The sequence below is a fragment of the Oculina patagonica genome, chromosome 3 (genome assembly GCF_052425735.1).
Source record: "Oculina patagonica isolate OP01 chromosome 3, crgOcupat, whole genome shotgun sequence".
Lineage (NCBI taxonomy): Eukaryota > Metazoa > Cnidaria > Anthozoa > Scleractinia > Oculinidae > Oculina > Oculina patagonica.
Genome location: NC_135760.1, coordinates 21188 through 47064, shown reverse-complemented (window position 1 = coordinate 47064; position 25877 = coordinate 21188).

The window sequence follows — 25877 nt, the reverse complement described above, 5'->3', positions numbered from 1 at the left end:
TGTATGATGCGCAGTATTCTTGGACTGGTAAGTTATATCTTGCAGGTGTGTAATGCGCAGTATTCCTGGAATGGTAAGTTATATTTTGCAGGTGTGTGATGCGCAATACTCTTGGAATGGCAAGTTATATTTTGCAGGTGTATGGTGCGCAGTATTCTTGGACTGGTAAGTTATATTTTGCAGGTGTGTGTTGCGCAATATCCTTGGAATGGTAAGTTATATTTTGCAGGTGTGAGATGCGCAGTATTCTTGTAATAGTAAGTTATATTTTGCAGGTGTATGATGCGCAGTATTCTTGGACTGGTAAGTTATATTTTGCAGTTGTATGGTGCGCAGTACTCTTGGAATGGTATGTTATATTTTGCAGGTGTGTGATGCGCAGTACTTTTGGAATGGTAAGTTATATTTTGCAGGTGTATGATGCGCAGTACTCTTGGACTGGTAAGTTATATTTTGCAGGTGTGTGATGCGCAGTATTCTTGGAATGGTAAGTTATATTTTGCAGATGTATGATGCGCAGTACTCTTGGAATGGTAAATTATATTTTGCAGGTGTATGGTGCGCAGTATTCTTGGACTGGTAAGTTATATCTTGCAGATGTATGGTGCGCAGTACTCTTGGAATGGTATGTTATATTTTGCAGGTGTGTGATGCGCAGTACTCTTGGAATGGTAAGTTATATTTTGCAGGTGTGTGATGCGCAGTACTCTTGGAATGGTAAGTTATATTTTGCAGGTGTATGGTGCGCAGTATTCTTGGACTGGTAAGTTATATTTTGCAGGTGTATGCTGTGCAATATTCTTGGACTGGTAAGTTATATCTTGCAGATGTGCACTGCGCAGTACTCTTGGAATGGTATGTTATATTTTGCAGGTGTGTGATGCGCAATACTCTTGGAATGGTAAGTTATATTTTGCAGGTGTGTGATGCGCAATTCTCTTGGACTGGTAAGTTATATTTTGTACGTGTGTGATGCGCAGTATTCTTGGACTGGTAAGTTATATTTTGCAGGTTTGAGATGCGCAGTACTCTTGGAATGGTAATTTATGTTTTGCAGGTGTGTGATGCGCAATACTTTTGGAATGGTAAGTTATATTTTGCAGGTGTGCGGTGCGAAGTACTCTTGGAATGTTAAGTTATATTTTGTAGGTGTGTGATGCGCAATACTCTTGGAATGGTAAGTTATAGTTTGCAGGTGTGTGATGCGCAATACTCTTGGAATGGTAAGTTATATTTTGCAGGTGTATGATGCGTAGTATTCTTGGAATGGAAAGGTATATTTTGCAGGTGTAAGATGCGCAGTATTCCTTGAATAGTAAGTTATATTTTGCAGGTGTATGATGCGCAGTATTCTTGGAATGGTACGTTATATTTTGCAGGTGTGTGATGCGCAGTATTCTTGGAATGGTAAGTTATATTTTGAGGGTGTGTAATGCGCATTACTCTTGGAATAGTAAGTTATATTTTGCAGGTGTGTGATGCGCAATACTCTTGGAATGGTACGTTATATTTTGCAGGTGTGTGATGCGCAGTATTCTTGGAATGGTAAGTTATATTTTGCAGGTGTATGATGCGCAGTACTCTTGGAATGGTAAGTTATATTTTGCAGGTGTGTGATGCGCAGTATTCTTGGAATGGTAAGTTATATTTTGCAGGTGTATGATGCGCAGTATTCTTGGAATGGTAAGTTATATTTTGCAGGTGTGTGATGCGCAGTATTCCTTGAATAATAAGTTTTATTTTGCAGGTGTATGATGCGCAGTATTCTTGGAATGGTACGTTATATTTTGCAGGTCTATGATGCGCAGTATTCTTGGAATGGTAAGTTATATTTTGCAGATGTATGATGCGCAGTACTCTTGGAATGGTAAATTATATTTTGCAGGTGTATGGTGCGCAGTATTGTTGGACTAGTAAGTTATATCTTGCAGATGTATGGTGCGCAGTACTCTTGGAATGGTATGTTATATTTTGCAGGTGTGTGACGCGCAGTACTCTTGGAATGGTAAGTTATATTTTGCAGGTGTGTGATGCGCAGTACTCTTGGAATGGTAAGTTATATTTTGTAGGTGTATGGTGCGCAGTATTCTTGGACTGGTAAGTTATATTTTGCAGGTGTATGCTGTGCAATATTCTTGGACTGGTAAGTAATATCTTGCAGATGTGTAATGCGCAGTACTCTTGGAATGGTAAGTTATATTTTGCAGGTGTGTCTTGCGCAATACTCTTGGAATGGTAAGTTATATTTTGCAGGTGTGTGATGCGCAATACTCTTGGAATGGTAAGTTATATTTTGCAGGTGTGTTATGCGCAATACTCTTGGAATGGTAAGTTATATTTTGTACGTGTGTGATGCGCAGTATTCTTGGACCTGTAAGATATATTTTGCAGTTGTGAGATGCGCAGTTCTCTTGGAATGGTAAGTTATATTTTGCAGGTGTGTGATGCGCAATACTCTTGGAATGGAAAGTTATATTTTGCAGGTGTGTTATGCGCAATACTCTTGGAATGGTAAGTTATATTTTGTACGTGTGTGATGCGCAGTATTCTTGGACCTGTAAGTTATATTTTGCAGGTGTGAGATGCGCAGTACTCTTGGAATGGTAAGTTATATTTTGCAGGTGTATGGTGCGCAGTATTCTTGGACTGGTAAGTTATATTTTGCAGGTGTATGCTGTGCAATAGTCTTGGAATAATAAGTTATATTTTGTAGGTGTGTGATGCGCAATACTCTTGGAATGGTAAGTTATATTTTGCAGGTGTGTGATGCGCAATACTCTTGGAATGGTAAGTTATATTTTGCAGGTGTATGATGCGCAATACTCTTGGAATGGTAAGTTATATTTTGCAGGTGTGTGATGCGCAATACTCTTGGAATGGTAAGTTATATTTTGCAGGTGTGTGATGTGCAGTACTCTTGGAATGGTAAGTTATATTTTGCAGGTGTGTGATGTGCAGTACTCTTGGAATGGTAAGTTATATTTTGCAGGTGTATGATGCGCAGTATTCTTGGACTGGTAAGTTATATTTTGCAGGTGTGTGATGCGCAATACTCTTGGAATGGTAAGTTATATTTTGCAGGTGTGTGATGCGCAGTATTCTTGGAATAGTACGTTATATTTTGCAGGTGTGTGATGCGCAGTATTCTTGGAATGGTAAGTTATATTTTGCAGGTGTGTAATGCGCAATACTCTTGGAATGGTAAGTTATATTTTGCAGGTGTGTGATGCGCAATACTCTTGGAATGGTACGTTATATTTTGCAGGTGTGTGATGCGCAGTATTCTTGGAATGGTAAGTTATATTTTGCAGGTGTGTAATGCGCAATACTCTTGGAATGGTAAGTTATATTTTGCAGGTGTGTGATGCGCAGTATTCTTGAAATGGTAAGTTATATTTTGCAGGTGTGAGATGCGCAGTATTCTTGGACTGGTTAGTTATATTTTGCAAGTGTATGGTGCGCAGTATTCTTGGACTGGTAAGTTATATTTTGCAGGTGTGTGATGCGCAGTATTCTTGGACTGGTAAGTTATATTTTGCACGTGTGTGATGCGCAAAACTCTTGGAATGGTAAGTTTTATTTTGCAGGTGTGTTATGCGCAATACTCTTGGAATGGTAAGTTATATTTTGCAGGTGTGTGATTTGCAGTATTCTTCGAATGGTAAGTTATATTTTGCAGGTGTAAGGTTCGCAGTATTCTTGGACTGGTAAGTTATATTTTTCAGGTATATGGTTCGCAGCACTCTTGGACTGGTAAGTTATATTTTGCAGGTGTATGGTGCGCAATATTCCTGGACTGGTAAGTTATATTTTGCAGGTGTATGGTGCGCAGTATTCTTGGACTGGTAAGTTATATCTTGCAGATGTATGATGCGCAGTACTCTTGGAATGGTATGTTATACTTTGCAGGTGTGTGATGCGCAGTACTCTTGGAATGGTAAGTTATATTTTGCAGGTGTGTGATGCGCAGTACTCTTGGAATGGTAAGATATATTTTGAAGGTGTATGGTGCGCAGTATTCTTGGACTGGTAAGTTATAATGTGCAGGTGTATGGTGCGCAGTATTCTTGGACTGGTAAGTTATATTTTGCAGGTGTGTGATGCGCAATACTCTTGGACTGGTAAGTTATATTTTGCAGGTGTGTGATGCGCAATACTCTTGGACTGGTAAGTTATATTTTGTACGTGTGTGATGCGCAGTATTCTTGGAGCCGTAAGTTATACTTTGCAGGTGTGAGATGCGCAATACTCTTGGACTGGTAAGTTATATTTTGCAGGTGTGTGATGCGCAATACTCTTGGAATGGTAAGTTATATTTTGCAGGTGTGTGATGTGCAGTATTCTTGGAATGGTAAGTTATATTTTGCAGATGTGCGATGTGCAGTATTCTTGGACTGGTAAGTTATATTTTGCAGGTGTATGGTTCGCAGTATTCTTGAAATGGTAAGTTATATTTTGCAGGTGTATGGTGCGAAGCACTCTTGGACTAGTAATTTATATTTTGCAGGGGTATGGTGCACAATATTCCTGGACTGGTAAATTATATTTTGCAGGTGTGAAATGCGCAATATCCTTAAAATGGTAAGTTATATTTTGCAGGTGTTAGATGCGCAGTATTCCTGGAATAGTAAGTAATATTTTGCAGGTGTGTAATGCGCAATATTCTTGGACTGGTAAGTTATATCTTGCAGGTGTGTGGTGCGCAGTATTCCTGGAATGGTAAGTTATATTTTGCAGGTGTATGATGCGCAGTATTCTTGGACTGGTAAGTTATATCTTGCAGGTGTGTGAAGCGCAGTATTCCTGGAATGGTAAGTTATATTTTGCAGGTGAATGATGCGCAGTACTCTTGGAATGGTAAGTTTTATTTTGCAGGTGTGTGATGCGCAGTACTCTTGGAATGGTAAGTTTTATTTTGCAAGTGTGTGATGCGCAGTATTCTTGGAATGGTAAGTTATATTTTGCAGGTGTATGGTGCGCAATACTCTTGGACTGGTAATTTATATTTTGCAGCTGTATGGTGCGCAATATTCTTGTACTGGTAAGTTATGATTTGCAGTTGTGAGATTCCCAGTATTCTTGGAATGGTAAGTTTTCTTTTGCAGCTGTGAGATGCGCAGTACTCTTGGAATGGTAAGTTATATTTTGCAGGTGTATGGTGCGCAGTATTCTTGGACTGGTAAGTTATATTTTGCAGGTGTGTGATGCGCAATATCCTTGGAATGGTAAGTTATATTTTGCAGGTGTGAGATGCGCAGTATTCTTGTAATAGTAAGTTATATTTTGCAGGTGTATGATGCGCAATATTCTTGGACTGGTAAGTTATATTTTGCAGGTGTATGGTGCGCAGTACTCTTGGAATGGTAAATTATATTTTGCAGGTGTATGGTGCGCAGTACTCTTGGAATGGTAAATTATATTTTGCAGGTGTATGGTGCGGAGTATTCTTGGACTGGTAAGTTATATCTTGCAGATGTATGGTGCGCAGTACTCTTGGAATGGTATGTTATATTTTGCAGGTGTGTGACGCGCAGTACTCTTGGAATGGTAAGTTATATTTTGCAGGTGTGTGATGCGCAGTACTCTTGGAATGGTAAGTTATATTTTGTAGGTGTATGGTGCGCTATATTCTTGGACTGGTAAGTTATATTTTGCAGATGTGAGAGGCGCAGTACTCCTGGAATGGTAAGTTATATTTTGCAGGTGTGTGATGCGCAATACTCTTGGACTGGTAAGTTATATTTTGCAGGTGTGAGATGCGCAGTATTCCTGGAATGGTAAGTTATATTTTGCAGGTGTGTGATGCGCAATACTCTTGGACTGGTAAGTTATATTTTGCAGGTGTGAGATGCGCAGTATTCCTGGAATGGTAAGTTATATTTTGCAGGTGTATGATGCGCAGTATTCTTGGACTGGTAAGTTATATCTTGCAGGTGTGTGATGCGCAGTATTCCTGGAATGGTAAGTTATATTTTGCAGGTGTGTGATGCGCAATACTCTTGGAATGGCAAGTTATATTTTGCAGGTGTATGGTGCGCAGTATTCTTGGACTGGTAAGTTATATTTTGCAGGTGTGTGATGCGCAATATCCTTGGAATGGTAAGTTATATTTTGCAGGTGTGAGATGCGCAGTATTCTTGTAATAGTAAGTTATATTTTGCAGGTGTATGATGCGCAGTATTCTTGGACTGGTAAGTTATATTTTGCAGTTGTATGGTGCGCAGTACTCTTGGAATGGTATGTTATATTTTGCAGGTGTGTGATGCGCAGTACTCTTGGAATGGTAAGTTATATTTTGCAGGTGTATGATGCGCAGTACTCTTGGACTGGTAAGTTATATTTTGCAGGTGTGTGATGCGCAGTATTCTTGGACTGGTAAGTTATATCTTGCAGGTGTGTGATGCGCAGTATTCCTGGAATGGTAAGTTATATTTTGCAGGTGTGTGATGCGCAATACTCTTGGAATGGCAAGTTATATTTTGCAGGTGTATGGTGCGCAGTATTCTTGGACTGGTAAGTTATATTTTGCAGGTGTGTGATGCGCAATATCCTTGGAATGGTAAGTTATATTTTGCAGGTGTGAGATGCGCAGTATTCTTGTAATAGTAAGTTATATTTTGCAGGTGTTTGATGCGCAGTATTCTTGGACTGGTAAGTTATATTTTGCAGTTGTATGGTGCGCAGTACTCTTGGAATGGTATGTTATATTTTGCAGGTGTGTGATGCGCAGTACTCTTGGAATGGTAAGTTATATTTTGCAGGTGTATGATGCGCAGTACTCTTGGACTGGTAAGTTATATTTTGCAGGTGTGTGATGCGCAGTATTCTTGGAATGGTAAGTTATATTTTGCAGATGTATGATGCGCAGTACTCTTGGAATGGTAAATTATATTTTGCAGGTGTATGGTGCGCAGTATTCTTAGACTGGTAAGTTATATCTTGCAGATGTATGGTGCGCAGTACTCTTGGAATGGTATGTTATATTTTGCAGGTGTGTGATGCGCAGTACTCTTGGAATGGTAAGTTATATTTTGCAGGTGTGTGATGCGCAGTACTCTTGGAATGGTAAGTTATATTTTGCAGGTGTATGGTGCGCAGTATTCTTGGACTGGTAAGTTATATTTTGCAGGTGTATGCTGTGCAATATTCTTGGACTGGTAAGTTATATCTTGCAGATGTGCAATGCGCAGTACTCTTGGAATGGTATGTTATATTTTGCAGGTGTGTGATGCGCAATACTCTTGGAATGGTAAGTTATATTTTGCAGGTGTGTGATGCGCAATTCTCTTGGACTGGTAAGTTATATTTTGTACGTGTGTGATGCGCAGTATTCTTGGACTGGTAAGTTATATTTTGCAGGTTTGAGATGCGCAGTACTCTTGGAATGGTAATTTATATTTTGCAGGTGTGTGATGCGCAATACTTTTGGAATGGTAAGTTATATTTTGCAGGTGTACGGTGCGAAGTACTCTTGGAATGGTAAGTTATATTTTGTAGGTGTGTGATGCGCAATACTCTTGGAATGGTAAGTTATAGTTTGCAGGTGTGTGATGCGCAATACTCTTGGAATGGTAAGTTATATTTTGCAGGTGTATGATGCGTAGTATTCTTGGAATGGAAAGGTATATTTTGCAGGTGTGAGATGCGCAGTATTCCTTGAATAGTAAGTTATATTTTGCAGGTGTATGATGCGCAGTATTCTTGGAATGGTACGTTATATTTTGCAGGTGTGTGATGCGCAGTATTCTTGGAATGGTAAGTTATATTTTGCAGGTGTGTAATGCGCATTACTCTTGGAATAGTAAGTTATATTTTGCAGGTGTGTGATGCGCAATACTCTTGGAATGGTAAGTTATATTTTGCAGGTGTGTGATGCGCAGTATTCTTGGAATGGTAAGTTATATTTTGCAGGTGTATGATGCGCAGTACTCTTGGAATGGTAAGTTATATTTTGCAGGTGTGTGATGCGCAGTATTCTTGGAATGGTAAGTTATATTTTGCAGGTGTATGATGCGCAGTACTCTTGGAATGGTAAGTTATATTTTGGAGGTGTGTGATGCGCAGTATTCCTTGAATAGTAAGTTATATTTTGCAGGTGTATGATGCGCAGTATTCTTGGAATGGTACGTTATATTTTGCAGGTGTGTGATGCACAGTAATTTTGGAATGGTAAGTTATAGTTTGCAGGTGTGTGATGCGCAATATTCTTGGACTGGTAAGTTATATTTTGCAGGTCTATGATGCGCAGTATTCTTGGAATGGTAAGTTATATTTTGCAGATGTATGATGCGCAGTACTCTTGGAATGGTAAATTATATTTTGCAGGTGTATGGTGCGCAGTACTCTTGGAATGGTAAGTTATATTTTGCAGGTGTGTGATGCGCAGTATTCTTGGAATGGTAAGTTATATTTTGCAGGTGTATGATGCGCAGTACTCTTGGAATGGTAAGTTATATTTTGCAGGTGTGTGATGCGCAGTATTCTTGGAATGGTAAGTTATATTTTGCAGGTGTATGATGCGCAGTACTCTTGGAATGGTAAGTTATATTTTGGAGGTGTGTGATGCGCAGTATTCCTTGAATAGTAAGTTATATTTTGCAGGTGTATGATGCGCAGTATTCTTGGAATGGTACGTTATATTTTGCAGGTGTGTGATGCACAGTAATTTTGGAATGGTAAGTTATAGTTTGCAGGTGTGTGATGCGCAATATTCTTGGACTGGTAAGTTATATTTTGCAGGTCTATGATGCGCAGTATTCTTGGAATGGTAAGTTATATTTTGCAGATGTATGATGCGCAGTACTCTTGGAATGGTAAATTATATTTTGCAGGTGTATGGTGCGCAGTATTGTTGGACTAGTAAGTTATATCTTGCAGATGTATGGTGCGCAGTACTCTTGGAATGGTATGTTATATTTTGCAGGTGTGTGACGCGCAGTACTCTTGGAATGGTAAGTTATATTTTGCAGGTGTGTGATGCGCAGTACTCTTGGAATGGTAAGTTATATTTTGTAGGTGTATGGTGCGCAGTATTCTTGGACTGGTAAGTTATATTTTGCAGGTGTATGCTGTGCAATATTCTTGGACTGGTAAGTAATATCTTGCAGATGTGTAATGCGCAGTACTCTTGGAATGGTAAGTTATATTTTGCAGGTGTGTCTTGCGCAATACTCTTGGAATGGTAAGTTATATTTTGCAGGTGTGTGATGCGCAATACTCTTGGAATGGTAAGTTATATTTTGCAGGTGTGTTATGCGCAATACTCTTGGAATGGTAAGTTATATTTTGTACGTGTGTGATGCGCAGTATTCTTGGACCTGTAAGTTATATTTTGCAGTTGTGAGATGCGCAGTTCTCTTGGAATGGTAAGTTATATTTTGCAGGTGTGTGATGCGCAATACTCTTGGAATGGAAAGTTATATTTTGCAGGTGTTTTATGCGCAATACTCTTGGAATGGTAAGTTATATTTTGTACGTGTGTGATGCGCAGTATTCTTGGACTTGTAAGTTATATTTTGCAGGTGTGAGATGCGCAGTACTCTTGGAATGGTAAGTTATATTTTGCAGGTGTATGGTGCGCAGTATTCTTGGACTGGTAAGTTATATTTTGCAGGTGTATGCTGTGCAATATTCTTGGAATGGTAAGTTATATTTTGTAGGTGTGTGATGCGCAATACTCTTGGAATGGTAAGTTATATTTTGCAGGTGTGTGATGCGCAATACTCTTGGAAAGGTAAGTTATATTTTGCAGGTGTATGATGCGCAATACTCTCGGAATGGTAAGTTATATTTTGCAGGTGTGTGATGTGCAGTACTCTTGGAATGGTAAGTTATATTTTGCAGGTGTGTGATTTGCAGTACTCTTGGAATGGTAAGTTATTTTTTGCAGGTGTATGATGCGCAGTATTCTTGGACTGGTAAGTTATATTTTGCAGGTGTGTGATGCGCAATACTCTTGGAATGGCAAGTTATATTTTGCAGGTGTGTGATGCGCAGTATTCTTGGAATGGTACGTTATATTTTGCAGGTGTGTGATGCGCAGTATTCTTGGAATGGTAAGTTATATTTTGCAGGTGTGTAATGCGCAATACTCTTGGAATGGTAAGTTATATTTTGCAGGTGTGTGATGCGCAATACTCTTGGAATGGTACGTTATATTTTGCAGGTGTGTGATGCGCAGTATTTTTGGAATGGTGTGTTATATTTTGCAGGTGTGTAATGCGCAATACTCTTGGAATGGTAAGTTATATTTTGCAGGTGTGTGATGCGCAGTATTCTTGAAATGGTAAGTTATATTTTGCAGGTGTGAGATGCGCAGTATTCTTGGACTGGTTAGTTATATTTTGCAAGTGCATGGTGCGCAGTATTCTTGGACTGGTAAGTTATATTTTGCAGGTGTGTGATGCGCAGTATTCTTGGACTGGTAAGTTATATTTTGCAGGTGTGTGATGCGCAAAACTCTTGGAATGGTAAGTTATATTTTGCAGGTGTGTTATGCGCAATACTCTTGGAATGGTAAGTTATATTTTGCAGGTGTGTGATTTGCAGTATTCTTGGAATGGTAAGTTATATTTTGCAGGTGTAAGGTTCGCAGTATTCTTGGACTGGTAAGTTATATTTTTCAGGTATATGGTTCGCAGCACTCTTGGACTGGTAAGTTATATTTTGCAGGTGTATGGTGCGCAATATTCCTGGACTGGTAAGTTATATTTTGCAGGTGTATGGTGCGCAGTATTCTTGGACTGGTAAGTTATATCTTGCAGATGTATGATGCGCAGTACTCTTGGAATGGTATGTTATACTTTGCAGGTGTGTGATGCGCAGTACTCTTGGAATGGTAAGTTATTTTTTGCAGGTGTGTGATGCGCAGTACTCTTGGAATGGTAAGATATATTTTGAAGGTGTATGGTGCGCAGTATTCTTGGACTGGTAAGTTATAATGTGCAGGTGTATGGTGCGCAGTATTCTTGGACTGGTAAGTTATATCTTGCAGGTGTATGATGTGCAGTACTCTTGGACTGGTAAGTTATATTTTGCAGGTGTGTGATGCGCAATACTCTTGGACTGGTAAGTTATATTTTGCAGGTGTGTGATGCGCAATACTCTTGGACTGGTAAGTTATATTTTGTACGTGTGTGATGCGCAGTATTCTTGGAGCTGTAAGTTATACTTTGCAGGTGTGAGATGCGCAATACTCTTGGACTGGTAAGTTATATTTTGCAGGTGTGTGATGCGCAATACTCTTGGAATGGTAAGTTATATTTTGCAGGTGTGTGATGTGCAGTATTCTTGGAATGGTAAGTTATATTTTGCAGATGTGCGATGTGCAGTATTCTTGGACTGGTAAGTTATATTTTGCAGGTGTATGGTTCGCAGTATTCTTGGAATGGTAAGTTATATTTTGCAGGTGTATGGTGCGAAGCACTCTTGGACTAGTAATTTATATTTTGCAGGGGTATGGTGCACAATATTCCTGGACTGGTAAATTATATTTTGCAGGTGTGAAATGCGCAATATCCTTGGAATGGTAAGTTATATTTTGCAGGTGTTAGATGCGCAGTATTCTTGGAATAGTAAGTAATATTTTGCAGGTGTGTAATGCGCAATATTCTTGGACTGGTAAGTTATATCTTGCAGGTGTGTGGTGCGCAGTATTCCTGGAATGGTAAGTTATATTTTGCAGGTGTATGATGCGCAGTATTCTTGGACTGGTAAGTTATATCTTGCAGGTGTGTGAAGCGCAGTATTCCTGGAATGGTAAGTTATATTTTGCAGGTGAATGATGCGCAGTACTCTTGGAATGGTAAGTTATATTTTGCAGGTGTGTGATGCGCAGTACTCTTGGAATGGTAAGTTTTATTTTGCAAGTGTGTGATGCGCAGTATTCTTGGAATGGTAAGTTATATTTTGCAGGTGTATGGTGCGCAATACTCTTGGACTGGTAATTTATATTTTGCAGCTGTATGGTGCGCAATATTCTTGTACTGGTAAGTTATGATTTGCAGTTGTGAGATTCCCAGTATTCTTGGAATGGTAAGTTTTCTTTTGCAGCTGTGAGATGCGCAGTACTCTTGGAATGGTAAGTTATATTTTGCAGGTGTATGGTGCGCAGTATTCTTGGACTGGTAAGTTATATTTTGCAGGTGTGTGATGCGCAATACTCTTGGAATGGTAAGTTATATTTTGCAGGTGTATGATGCGCAATACTCTTGGAATGGTAAGTTATATTTTGCAGGTGTGTGATGCGCAATACTCTTGGAATGGTAAGTTATATTTTGCAGGTGTGTGATGTGCAGTACTCTTGGAATGGTAAGTTATATTTTGCAGGTGTGTGATGTGCAGTACTCTTGGAATGGTAAGTTATATTTTGCAGGTGTATGATGCGCAGTATTCTTGGACTGGTAAGTTATATTTTGCAGGTGTGTGATGCGCAATACTCTTGGAATGGTAAGTTATATTTTGCAGGTGTGTGATGCGCAGTATTCTTGGAATAGTACGTTATATTTTGCAGGTGTGTGATGCGCAGTATTCTTGGAATGGTAAGTTATATTTTGCAGGTGTGTAATGCGCAATACTCTTGGAATGGTAAGTTATATTTTGCAGGTGTGTGATGCGCAATACTCTTGGAATGGTACGTTATATTTTGCAGGTGTGTGATGCGCAGTATTCTTGGAATGGTAAGTTATATTTTGCAGGTGTGTAATGCGCAATACTCTTGGAATGGTAAGTTATATTTTGCAGGTGTGTGATGCGCAGTATTCTTGAAATGGTAAGTTATATTTTGCAGGTGTGAGATGCGCAGTATTCTTGGACTGGTTAGTTATATTTTGCAAGTGTATGGTGCGCAGTATTCTTGGACTGGTAAGTTATATTTTGCAGGTGTGTGATGCGCAGTATTCTTGGACTGGTAAGTTATATTTTGCACGTGTGTGATGCGCAAAACTCTTGGAATGGTAAGTTTTATTTTGCAGGTGTGTTATGCGCAATACTCTTGGAATGGTAAGTTATATTTTGCAGGTGTGTGATTTGCAGTATTCTTCGAATGGTAAGTTATATTTTGCAGGTGTAAGGTTCGCAGTATTCTTGGACTGGTAAGTTATATTTTTCAGGTATATGGTTCGCAGCACTCTTGGACTGGTAAGTTATATTTTGCAGGTGTATGGTGCGCAATATTCCTGGACTGGTAAGTTATATTTTGCAGGTGTATGGTGCGCAGTATTCTTGGACTGGTAAGTTATATCTTGCAGATGTATGATGCGCAGTACTCTTGGAATGGTATGTTATACTTTGCAGGTGTGTGATGCGCAGTACTCTTGGAATGGTAAGTTATATTTTGCAGGTGTGTGATGCGCAGTACTCTTGGAATGGTAAGATATATTTTGAAGGTGTATGGTGCGCAGTATTCTTGGACTGGTAAGTTATAATGTGCAGGTGTATGGTGCGCAGTATTCTTGGACTGGTAAGTTATATTTTGCAGGTGTGTGATGCGCAATACTCTTGGACTGGTAAGTTATATTTTGCAGGTGTGTGATGCGCAATACTCTTGGACTGGTAAGTTATATTTTGTACGTGTGTGATGCGCAGTATTCTTGGAGCCGTAAGTTATACTTTGCAGGTGTGAGATGCGCAATACTCTTGGACTGGTAAGTTATATTTTGCAGGTGTGTGATGCGCAATACTCTTGGAATGGTAAGTTATATTTTGCAGGTGTGTGATGTGCAGTATTCTTGGAATGGTAAGTTATATTTTGCAGATGTGCGATGTGCAGTATTCTTGGACTGGTAAGTTATATTTTGCAGGTGTATGGTTCGCAGTATTCTTGAAATGGTAAGTTATATTTTGCAGGTGTATGGTGCGAAGCACTCTTGGACTAGTAATTTATATTTTGCAGGGGTATGGTGCACAATATTCCTGGACTGGTAAATTATATTTTGCAGGTGTGAAATGCGCAATATCCTTAAAATGGTAAGTTATATTTTGCAGGTGTTAGATGCGCAGTATTCCTGGAATAGTAAGTAATATTTTGCAGGTGTGTAATGCGCAATATTCTTGGACTGGTAAGTTATATCTTGCAGGTGTGTGGTGCGCAGTATTCCTGGAATGGTAAGTTATATTTTGCAGGTGTATGATGCGCAGTATTCTTGGACTGGTAAGTTATATCTTGCAGGTGTGTGAAGCGCAGTATTCCTGGAATGGTAAGTTATATTTTGCAGGTGAATGATGCGCAGTACTCTTGGAATGGTAAGTTTTATTTTGCAGGTGTGTGATGCGCAGTACTCTTGGAATGGTAAGTTTTATTTTGCAAGTGTGTGATGCGCAGTATTCTTGGAATGGTAAGTTATATTTTGCAGGTGTATGGTGCGCAATACTCTTGGACTGGTAATTTATATTTTGCAGCTGTATGGTGCGCAATATTCTTGTACTGGTAAGTTATGATTTGCAGTTGTGAGATTCCCAGTATTCTTGGAATGGTAAGTTTTCTTTTGCAGCTGTGAGATGCGCAGTACTCTTGGAATGGTAAGTTATATTTTGCAGGTGTATGGTGCGCAGTATTCTTGGACTGGTAAGTTATATTTTGCAGGTGTGTGATGCGCAATATCCTTGGAATGGTAAGTTATATTTTGCAGGTGTGAGATGCGCAGTATTCTTGTAATAGTAAGTTATATTTTGCAGGTGTATGATGCGCAATATTCTTGGACTGGTAAGTTATATTTTGCAGGTGTATGGTGCGCAGTACTCTTGGAATGGTAAATTATATTTTGCAGGTGTATGGTGCGCAGTACTCTTGGAATGGTAAATTATATTTTGCAGGTGTATGGTGCGGAGTATTCTTGGACTGGTAAGTTATATCTTGCAGATGTATGGTGCGCAGTACTCTTGGAATGGTATGTTATATTTTGCAGGTGTGTGATGCGCAGTACTCTTGGAATGGTAAGTTATATTTTGCAGGTGTGTGATGCGCAGTACTCTTGGAATGGTAAGTTATATTTTGTAGGTGTATGGTGCGCTATATTCTTGGACTGGTAAGTTATATTTTGCAGATGTGAGAGGCGCAGTACTCCTGGAATGGTAAGTTATATTTTGCAGGTGTGTGATGCGCAATACTCTTGGACTGGTAAGTTATATTTTGCAGGTGTGAGATGCGCAGTATTCCTGGAATGGTAAGTTATATTTTGCAGGTGTGTGATGCGCAATACTCTTGGACTGGTAAGTTATATTTTGCAGGTGTGAGATGCGCAGTATTCCTGGAATGGTAAGTTATATTTTGCAGGTGTATGATGCGCAGTATTCTTGGACTGGTAAGTTATATCTTGCAGGTGTGTGATGCGCAGTATTCCTGGAATGGTAAGTTATATTTTGCAGGTGTGTGATGCGCAATACTCTTGGAATGGCAAGTTATATTTTGCAGGTGTATGGTGCGCAGTATTCTTGGACTGGTAAGTTATATTTTGCAGGTGTGTGATGCGCAATATCCTTGGAATGGTAAGTTATATTTTGCAGGTGTGAGATGCGCAGTATTCTTGTAATAGTAAGTTATATTTTGCAGGTGTATGATGCGCAGTATTCTTGGACTGGTAAGTTATATTTTGCAGTTGTATGGTGCGCAGTACTCTTGGAATGGTATGTTATATTTTGCAGGTGTGTGATGCGCAGTACTCTTGGAATGGTAAGTTATATTTTGCAGGTGTATGATGCGCAGTACTCTTGGACTGGTAAGTTATATTTTGCAGGTGTGTGATGCGCAGTATTCTTGGACTGGTAAGTTATATCTTGCAGGTGTGTGATGCGCAGTATTCCTGGAATGGTAAATTATATTTTGCAGGTGTGTGATGCGCAATACTCTTGGAATGGCAAGTTATATTTTGCAGGTGTATGGTGCGCAGTATTCTTGGACTGGTAAGTTATATTTTGCAGGTGTGTGATGCGCAATATCCTTGGAATGGTAAGTTATATTTTGCAGGTGTGAGATGCGCAGTATTCTTGTAATAGTAAGTTATATTTTGCAGGTGTTTGATGCGCAGTATTCTTGGACTGGTAAGTTATATTTTGCAGTTGTATGGTGCGCAGTACTCTTGGAATGGTATGTTATATTTTGCAGGTGTGTGATGCGCAGTACTCTTGGAATGGTAAGTTATATTTTGCAGGTGTATGATGCGCAGTACTCTTGGACTGGTAAGTTATATTTTGCAGGTGTGTGATGCGCAGTATTCTTGGAATGGTAAGTTATATTTTGCAGATGTATGATGCGCAGTACTCTTGGAATGGTAAATTATATTTTGCAGGTGTATGGTGCGCAGTATTCTTGGACTGGTAAGTTATATCTTGCAGATGTATGGTGCGCAGTACTCTTGGAATGGTATGTTATATTTTGCAGGTGTGTGATGCGCAGTACTCTTGGAATGGTAAGTTATATTTTGCAGGTGTGTGATGCGCAGTACTCTTGGAATGGTAAGTTATATTTTGCAGGTGTATGGTGCGCAGTATTCTTGGACTGGTAAGTTATATTTTGCAGGTGTATGCTGTGCAATATTCTTGGACTGGTAAGTTATATCTTGCAGATGTGCAATGCGCAGTACTCTTGGAATGGTATGTTATATTTTGCAGGTGTGTGATGCGCAATACTCTTGGAATGGTAAGTTATATTTTGCAGGTGTGTGATGCGCAATTCTCTTGGACTGGTAAGTTATATTTTGTACGTGTGTGATGCGCAGTATTCTTGGACTGGTAAGTTATATTTTGCAGGTTTGAGATGCGCAGTACTCTTGGAATGGTAATTTATATTTTGCAGGTGTGTGATGCGCAATACTTTTGGAATGGTAAGTTATATTTTGCAGGTGTACGGTGCGAAGTACTCTTGGAATGGTAAGTTATATTTTGTAGGTGTGTGATGCGCAATACTCTTGGAATGGTAAGTTATAGTTTGCAGGTGTGTGATGCGCAATACTCTTGGAATGGTAAGTTATATTTTGCAGGTGTATGATGCGTAGTATTCTTGGAATGGAAAGGTATATTTTGCAGGTGTGAGATGCGCAGTATTCCTTGAATAGTAAGTTATATTTTGCAGGTGTATGATGCGCAGTATTCTTGGAATGGTACGTTATATTTTGCAGGTGTGTGATGCGCAGTATTCTTGGAATGGTAAGTTATATTTTGCAGGTGTGTAATGCGCATTACTCTTGGAATAGTAAGTTATATTTTGCAGGTGTGTGATGCGCAATACTCTTGGAATGGTAAGTTATATTTTGCAGGTGTGTGATGCGCAGTATTCTTGGAATGGTAAGTTATATTTTGCAGGTGTATGATGCGCAGTACTCTTGGAATGGTAAGTTATATTTTGCAGGTGTGTGATGCGCAGTATTCTTGGAATGGTAAGTTATATTTTGCAGGTGTATGATGCGCAGTACTCTTGGAATGGTAAGTTATATTTTGGAGGTGTGTGATGCGCAGTATTCCTTGAATAGTAAGTTATATTTTGCAGGTGTATGATGCGCAGTATTCTTGGAATGGTACGTTATATTTTGCAGGTGTGTGATGCACAGTAATTTTGGAATGGTAAGTTATAGTTTGCAGGTGTGTGATGCGCAATATTCTTGGACTGGTAAGTTATATTTTGCAGGTCTATGATGCGCAGTATTCTTGGAATGGTAAGTTATATTTTGCAGATGTATGATGCGCAGTACTCTTGGAATGGTAAATTATATTTTGCAGGTGTATGGTGCGCAGTACTCTTGGAATGGTAAGTTATATTTTGCAGGTGTGTGATGCGCAGTATTCTTGGAATGGTAAGTTATATTTTGCAGGTGTATGATGCGCAGTACTCTTGGAATGGTAAGTTATATTTTGCAGGTGTGTGATGCGCAGTATTCTTGGAATGGTAAGTTATATTTTGCAGGTGTATGATGCGCAGTACTCTTGGAATGGTAAGTTATATTTTGCAGGTGTGTGATGCGCAGTATTCCTTGAATAGTAAGTTATATTTTGCAGGTGTATGATGCGCAGTATTCTTGGAATGGTACGTTATATTTTGCAGGTGTGTGATGCACAGTAATTTTGGAATGGTAAGTTATAGTTTGCAGGTGTGTGATGCGCAATATTCTTGGACTGGTAAGTTATATTTTGCAGGTCTATGATGCGCAGTATTCTTGGAATGGTAAGTTATATTTTGCAGATGTATGATGCGCAGTACTCTTGGAATGGTAAATTATATTTTGCAGGTGTATGGTGCGCAGTATTGTTGGACTAGTAAGTTATATCTTGCAGATGTATGGTGCGCAGTACTCTTGGAATGGTATGTTATATTTTGCAGGTGTGTGATGCGCAGTACTCTTGGAATGGTAAGTTATATTTTGCAGGTGTGTGATGCGCAGTACTCTTGGAATGGTAAGTTATATTTTGTAGGTGTATGGTGCGCAGTATTCTTGGACTGGTAAGTTATATTTTGCAGGTGTATGCTGTGCAATATTCTTGGACTGGTAAGTAATATCTTGCAGATGTGTAATGCGCAGTACTCTTGGAATGGTAAGTTATATTTTGCAGGTGTGTCTTGCGCAATACTCTTGGAATGGTAAGTTATATTTTGCAGGTGTGTGATGCGCAATACTCTTGGAATGGTAAGTTATATTTTGCAGGTGTGTTATGCGCAATACTCTTGGAATGGTAAGTTATATTTTGTACGTGTGTGATGCGCAGTATTCTTGGACCTGTAAGTTATATTTTGCAGTTGTGAGATGCGCAGTTCTCTTGGAATGGTAAGTTATATTTTGCAGGTGTGTGATGCGCAATACTCTTGGAATGGAAAGTTATATTTTGCAGGTGTTTTATGCGCAATACTCTTGGAATGGTAAGTTATATTTTGTACGTGTGTGATGCGCAGTATTCTTGGACCTGTAAGTTATATTTTGCAGGTGTGAGATGCGCAGTACTCTTGGAATGGTAAGTTATATTTTGCAGGTGTATGGTGCGCAGTATTCTTGGACTGGTAAGTTATATTTTGCAGGTGTATGCTGTGCAATATTCTTGGAATGGTAAGTTATATTTTGTAGGTGTGTGATGCGCAATACTCTTGGAATGGTAAGTTATATTTTGCAGGTGTGTGATGCGCAATACTCTTGGAAAGGTAAGTTATATTTTGCAGGTGTATGATGCGCAATACTCTCGGAATGGTAAGTTATATTTTGCAGGTGTGTGATGCGCAATACTCTTGGAATGGTAAGTTATATTTTGCAGGTGTGTGATGTGCAGTACTCTTGGAATGGTAAGTTATATTTTGCAGGTGTGTGATTTGCAGTACTCTTGGAATGGTAAGTTATTTTTTGCAGGTGTATGATGCGCAGTATTCTTGGACTGGTAAGTTATATTTTGCAGGTGTGTGATGCGCAATACTCTTGGAATGGCAAGTTATATTTTGCAGGTGTGTGATGCGCAGTATTCTTGGAATGGTACGTTATATTTTGCAGGTGTGTGATGCGCAGTATTCTTGGAATGGTAAGTTATATTTTGCAGGTGTGTAATGCGCAATACTCTTGGAATGGTAAGTTATATTTTGCAGGTGTGTGATGCGCAATACTCTTGGAATGGTACGTTATATTTTGCAGGTGTGTGATGCGCAGTATTTTTGGAATGGTGTGTTATATTTTGCAGGTGTGTAATGCGCAATACTCTTGGAATGGTAAGTTATATTTTGCAGGTGTGTGATGCGCAGTATTCTTGAAATGGTAAGTTATATTTTGCAGGTGTGAGATGCGCAGTATTCTTGGACTGGTTAGTTATATTTTGCAAGTGCATGGTGCGCAGTATTCTTGGACTGGTAAGTTATATTTTGCAGGTGTGTGATGCGCAGTATTCTTGGACTGGTAAGTTATATTTTGCAGGTGTGTGATGCGCAAAACTCTTGGAATGGTAAGTTATATTTTGCAGGTGTGTTATGCGCAATACTCTTGGAATGGTAAGTTATATTTTGCAGGTGTGTGATTTGCAGTATTCTTGGAATGGTAAGTTATATTTTGCAGGTGTAAGGTTCGCAGTATTCTTGGACTGGTAAGTTATATTTTTCAGGTATATGGTTCGCAGCACTCTTGGACTGGTAAGTTATATTTTGCAGGTGTATGGTGCGCAATATTCCTGGACTGGTAAGTTATATTTTGCAGGTGTATGGTGCGCAGTATTCTTGGACTGGTAAGTTATATCTTGCAGATGTATGATGCGCAGTACTCTTGGAATGGTATGTTATACTTTGCAGGTGTGTGATGCGCAGTACTCTTGGAATGGTAAGTTATATTTTGCAGGTGTGTGATGCGCAGTACTCTTGGAATGGTAAGATATATTTTGAAGGTGTATGGTGCGCAGTATTCTTGGACTGGTAAGTTATAATGTGCAGGTGTATGGTGCGCAGTATTCTTGGACTGGTAAGTTATATCTTGCAGGTGTATGATGTGCAGTACTCTTGGACTGGTAAGTTATATTTTGCAGGTGTGTGATGCGCAATACTCTTGGACTGGTAAGTTATATTTTGCAGGTGTGTGATGCGCAATACTCTTGGACTGGTAAGTTATATTTTGTACGTGTGTGATGCGCAGTATTCTTGGAGCTGTAAGTTATACTTTGCAGGTGTGAGATGCGCAATACTCTTGGACTGGTAAGTTATATTTTGCAGGTGTGTGATGCGCAATACTCTTGGAATGGTAAGTTATATTTTGCAGGTGTGTGATGTGCAGTATTCTTGGAATGGTAAGTTATATTTTGCAGATGTGCGATGTGCAGTATTCTTGGACTGGTAAGTTATATTTTGCAGGTGTATGGTTCGCAGTATTCTTGGAATGGTAAGTTATATTTTGCAGGTGTATGGTGCGAAGCACTCTTGGACTAGTAATTTATATTTTGCAGGGGTATGGTGCACAATATTCCTGGACTGGTAAATTATATTTTGCAGGTGTGAAATGCGCAATATCCTTGGAATGGTAAGTTATATTTTGCAGGTGTTAGATGCGCAGTATTCTTGGAATAGTAAGTAATATTTTGCAGGTGTGTAATGCGCAATATTCTTGGACTGGTAAGTTATATCTTGCAGGTGTGTGGTGCGCAGTATTCCTGGAATGGTAAGTTATATTTTGCAGGTGTATGATGCGCAGTATTCTTGGACTGGTAAGTTATATCTTGCAGGTGTGTGAAGCGCAGTATTCCTGGAATGGTAAGTTATATTTTGCAGGTGAATGATGCGCAGTACTCTTGGAATGGTAAGTTATATTTTGCAGGTGTGTGATGCGCAGTACTCTTGGAATGGTAAGTTTTATTTTGCAAGTGTGTGATGCGCAGTATTCTTGGAATGGTAAGTTATATTTTGCAGGTGTATGGTGCGCAATACTCTTGGACTGGTAATTTATATTTTGCAGCTGTATGGTGCGCAATATTCTTGTACTGGTAAGTTATGATTTGCAGTTGTGAGATTCCCAGTATTCTTGGAATGGTAAGTTTTCTTTTGCAGCTGTGAGATGCGCAGTACTCTTGGAATGGTAAGTTATATTTTGCAGGTGTATGGTGCGCAGTATTCTTGGACTGGTAAGTTATATTTTGCAGGTGTGTGATGCGCAATATCCTTGGAATGGTAAGTTATATTTTGCAGGTGTGAGATGCGCAGTATTCTTGTAATAGTAAGTTATATTTTGCAGGTGTATGATGCGCAATATTCTTGGACTGGTAAGTTATATTTTGCAGGTGTATGGTGCGCAGTACTCTTGGAATGGTAAATTATATTTTGCAGGTGTATGGTGCGCAGTACTCTTGGAATGGTAAATTATATTTTGCAGGTGTATGGTGCGCAGTATTCTTGGACTGGTAAGTTTTATCTTGCAGATGTATGGTGCGCAGTACTCTTGGAATGGTATGTTATATTTTGCAGGTGTGTGACGCGCAGTACTCTTGGAATGGTAAGTTATATTTTGCAGGTGTGTGATGCGCAGTACTCTTGGAATGGTAAGTTATATTTTGTAGGTGTATGGTGCGCTATATTCTTGGACTGGTAAGTTATATTTTGCAGGTGTGAGAGGCGCAGTACTCCTGGAATGGTAAGTTATATTTTGCAGGTGTGTGATGCGCAATACTCTTGGACTGGTAAGTTATATTTTGCAGGTGTGAGATGCGCAGTATTCCTGGAATGGTAAGTTATATTTTGCAGGTGTATGATGCGCAGTATTCTTGGACTGGTAAGTTATATCTTGCAGGTGTGTGATGCGCAGTATTCCTGGAATGGTAAGTTATATTTTGCAGGTGTGTGATGCGCAATACTCTTGGAATGGCAAGTTATATTTTGCAGGTGTATGGTGCGCAGTATTCTTGGACTGGTAAGTTATATTTTGCAGGTGTGTGATGCGCAATATCCTTGGAATGGTAAGTTATATTTTGCAGGTGTGAGATGCGCAGTATTCTTGTAATAGTAAGTTATATTTTGCAGGTGTATGATGCGCAGTATTCTTGGACTGGTAAGTTATATTTTGCAGTTGTATGGTGCGCAGTACTCTTGGAATGGTATGTAATATTTTGCAGGTGTGTGATGCGCAGTACTCTTGGAATGGTAAGTTATATTTTGCAGGTGTATGATGCGCAGTACTCTTGGACTGGTAAGTTATATTTTGCAGGTGTGTGATGCGCAGTATTCTTGGAATGGTAAGTTATATTTTGCAGATGTATGATGCGCAGTACTCTTGGAATGGTAAATTATATTTTGCAGGTGTATGGTGCGCAGTATTCTTGGACTGGTAAGTTATATCTTGCAGATGTATGGTGCGCAGTACTCTTGGAATGGTATGTTATATTTTGCAGGTGTGTGATGCGCAGTACTCTTGGAATGGTAAGTTATATTTTGCAGGTGTGTGATGCGCAGTACTCTTGGAATGGTAAGTTATATTTTGCAGGTGTATGGTGCGCAGTATTCTTGGACTGGTAAGTTATATTTTGCAGGTGTATGCTGTGCAATATTCTTGGACTGGTAAGTTATATCTTGCAGATGTGCAATGCGCAGTACTCTTGGAATGGTATGTTATATTTTGCAGGTGTGTGATGCGCAATACTCTTGGAATGGTAAGTTATATTTTGCAGGTGTGTGATGCGCAATTCTCTTGGACTGGTAAGTTATATTTTGTACGTGTGTGATGCGCAGTATTCTTGGACTGGTAAGTTATATTTTGCAGGTTTGAGATGCGCAGTACTCTTGGAATGGTAATTTATATTTTGCAGGTGTGTGATGCGCAATACTTTTGGAATGGTAAGTTATATTTTGCAGGTGTACGGTGCGAAGTACTCTTGGAATGGTAAGTTATATTTTGTAGGTGTGTGATGCGCAATACTCTTGGAATGGTAAGTTATAGTTTGCAGGTGTGTGATGCGCAATACTCTTGGAATGGTAAGTTATATTTTGCAGGTGTATGATGCGTAGTATTCTTGGAATGGAAAGGTATATTTTGCAGGTGTGAGATGCGCAGTATTCCTTGAATAGTAAGTTATATTTTGCAGGTGTATGATGCGCAGTATTCTTGGAATGGTACGTTATATTTTGCAGGTGTGTGATGCGCAGTATTCTTGGAATGGTAAGTTATATTTTGCAGGTGTGTAATGTGCATTACTCTTGGAATAGTAAGTTATATTTTGCAGGTGTGTGATGCGCAATACTCTTGGAATGGTACGTTATATTTTGCAGGTGTGTGATGCGCAGTATTCTTGGAATGGTAAGTTATATTTTGCAGGTGTATGATGCGCAGTACTCTTGGAATGGTAAGTTATATTTTGCAGGTGTGTGATGCGCAGTATTCTTGGAATGGTAAGTTATATTTTGAAGGTGTATGATGCGCAGTATTCTTGGAATGGTAAGTTATATTTTGCAGGTGTGTGATGCGCAGTATTCCTTGAATAGTAAGTTATATTTTGCAGGTGTATGATGCGCAGTATTCTTGGAATGGTACGTTATATTTTGCAGGTGTGTGATGCACAGTAATTTTGGAATGGTAAGTTATAGTTTGCAGGTGTGTGATGCGCAATATTCTTGGACTGGTAAGTTATATTTTGCAGGTCTATGATGCGCAGTATTCTTGGAATGGTAAGTTATATTTTGCAGGTGTGTGATGCGCAGTATTCCTTGAATAGTAAGTTATATTTTGCAGGTGTATGATGCGCAGTATTCTTGGAATGGTACGTTATATTTTGCAGGTGTGTGATGCACAGTAATTTTGGAATGGTAAGTTATAGTTTGCAGGTGTGTGATGCGCAATATTCTTGGACTGGTAAGTTATATTTTGCAGGTCTATGATGCGCAGTATTCTTGGAATGGTAAGTTATATTTTGCAGATGTATGATGCGCAGTACTCTTGGAATGGTAAATTATATTTTGCAGGTGTATGGTGCGCAGTATTCTTGGACTGGTAAGTTATATTTTGCAGGTGTATGCTGTGCAATATTCTTGGACTGGTAAGTAATATCTTGCAGATGTGTAATGCGCAGTACTCTTGGAATGGTAAGTTATATTTTGCATGTGTGTCTTGCGCAATACTCTTGGAATGGTAAGTTATATTTTGCAGGTGTGTGATGCGCAATACTCTTGGACTGGTAAGTTATATTTTGTACGTGTGTGATGCGCAGTATTCTTGGACCTGTAAGTTATATTTTGCAAATGTGAGAGGCGCAGTACTCTTGGAATGGTAAGTTATATTTTGCAGGTGTGTGATGCGCAATACTCTTGGACTCGTAAGTTATATTTTGCAGGTGTGAGATGCGCAGTATTCCTGGAATGGTAAGTTATATTTTGCAGGTGTATGATGCGCAGTATTCCTTGAATAGTAAGTTATATTTTGCAGGTGTATGATGCGCAGTATTCTTGGACTGGTAAGTTATATCTTGCAGATGTATGGTGCGCAGTACTTTTGGAATGGTATGTTATATTTTGCAGGTGTGTGACGCGCAGTACTCTTGGAATGGTAAGTTATATTTTGCAGGTGTGTGATGCGCAGTACTCTTGGAATGGTAAGTTATATTTTGTAGGTGTATGGTGCGCAGTATTCTTGGACTGGTAAGTTATATTTTGCAGGTGTATGCTGTGCAATATTCTTGGACTGGTAAGTAATATCTTGCAGATGTGTAATGCGCAGTACTCTTGGAATGGTAAGTTATATTTTGCATGTGTGTCTTGCGCAATACTCTTGGAATGGTAAGTTATATTTTGCAGGTGTGTGATGCGCAATACTCTTGGACTGGTTAGTTATATTTTGTACGTGTGTGATGCGCAGTATTCTTGGACCTGTAAGTTATATTTTGCAGGTGTGAGAGGCGCAGTACTCTTGGAATGGTAAGTTTTATTTTGCAGGTGTATGGTGCGCAGTATTCTTGGACTGGTAAGTTATATTTTGCAGGTGTATGCTGTGCAATATTCTTGGACTGGTAAGTTATATCTTGCAGATGTGTAATGCGCAGTACTCTTGGAATGGTATGTTATATTTTGCAGGTGTGTGATGCGCAATACTCTTGGAATGGTAAGTTATATTTTGCACGTGTGTGATGTTCAATACTCTTGGACTGGTAAGTTATATTTTGTACGTGTGTGATGCGCAGTATTCTTGGACTGGTAAGTTATATTTTGCAGGTTTGAGATGCGCAGTACTCTTGGAATGGTAATTTATATTTTGCAGGTGTGTGATGCGCAATACTTTTGGAATGGTAAGTTATATTTTGCAGGTGTACGGTGCGAAGTACTCTTGGAATGGTAAGTTATATTTTGTAGGTGCGTGATGCGCAATACTCTTGGAATGGTAAGTTATATTTTGTAGGTGTGTGATGCGCAATACTCTTGGAATGGTAAGTTATATTTTGCAGGTGTATGATGCGTAGTATTCTTGGAA